Here is a 1,068-nt window from a genome sequence, read left to right as displayed (position 1 = left end):
GGATCTAGTGATATTTTCTTTCCTTTAAGTTTTGTGTCTGTTTTCTTCTACATCTTGGTGCATGACTCCTGATTCTGCCATATGCCTGTCTCCCTCAATACCTTAGAGTACAAAATGAGGCCAATCCCTGCAATTTTTTTTTTGTTAATGTCCTCATTTTTTTTCCTAAATGACCACTGAATAGAGTGTTCAGTGCTGTTAGAGGAGAAGAATACCAGAGTTAGGGCAGATTTGAGCTGTAGTCTAATGGCATTCTCAGATCTGGACATGTGCATAGCACAGTGGTATTTCTTACATGGCAAAAAGACTATTACAAAACATCTTAATGGACTCCAGAAAGAATCACTTGTGGATTTCTTTACGTGTTTTTAGGCTTGATATCTCTCACATATCTAACAATGTCCAGTTACAATGATGAGACTGTATATAAATAATAAGAGATATTTTCATACAGCTTACACAGTTCATACAGCTGTTAAAGGCTGGGAGGAGTTGATGGGAGGAGTGTTTGTTTCTGCAGACAGTGGTAAAGAAATAACAGAAGTTTCTGTAAAAAGTTAGATCTGAAAGAATTCATATTAACAAGAAATTCAGGATTTAGAAGGGAGAGAATAAAAATATCTTGATGTGTTCAGGAAAAAGAACCCCAGCAAGATAACAATGGAGACAAAGATTTTGCTACAAGAGTCTGATTAGAATGATTCACTAGTCCTTTTATTTTAATCTCCTGTTCTGCACTTTAAAGATGGATCATGCCAAGACTTATGCTAGTAATGTCTCGGGAACAGGCAGCTCTCCTTCAATTTGCATGTGCTTCAAATCACCAAACATTTGCACTGCTGTACTTAGAACTTTATAACTGGGCTGTTGAGTATAAATTGCCCCTGGAGTTCAGTGGCAGCAAATACCATCAGATTTATTCCCAGGAATAAAAGGTGAGGTGGAAAGGCTGGTGGAGTCCGTATATAATGGTGGTGGTGGTGATAAATACTGCCTTCAGCCATAGACTGTGGAAAATAAGTCTAGCATCTTCTGATACTTCACAGATGAATGGAGAAGTTATGAAGA

Source organism: Chamaea fasciata, unplaced genomic scaffold, assembly GCF_029207755.1.
Source record: "Chamaea fasciata isolate MVZ Bird 193981 ecotype frontalis unplaced genomic scaffold, bChaFas1.0.hap1 SCAF_2, whole genome shotgun sequence".
In the NCBI taxonomy this organism is placed as follows: Eukaryota; Metazoa; Chordata; class Aves; order Passeriformes; family Sylviidae; genus Chamaea; species Chamaea fasciata.
This window is presented reverse-complemented; position numbering follows the sequence as displayed.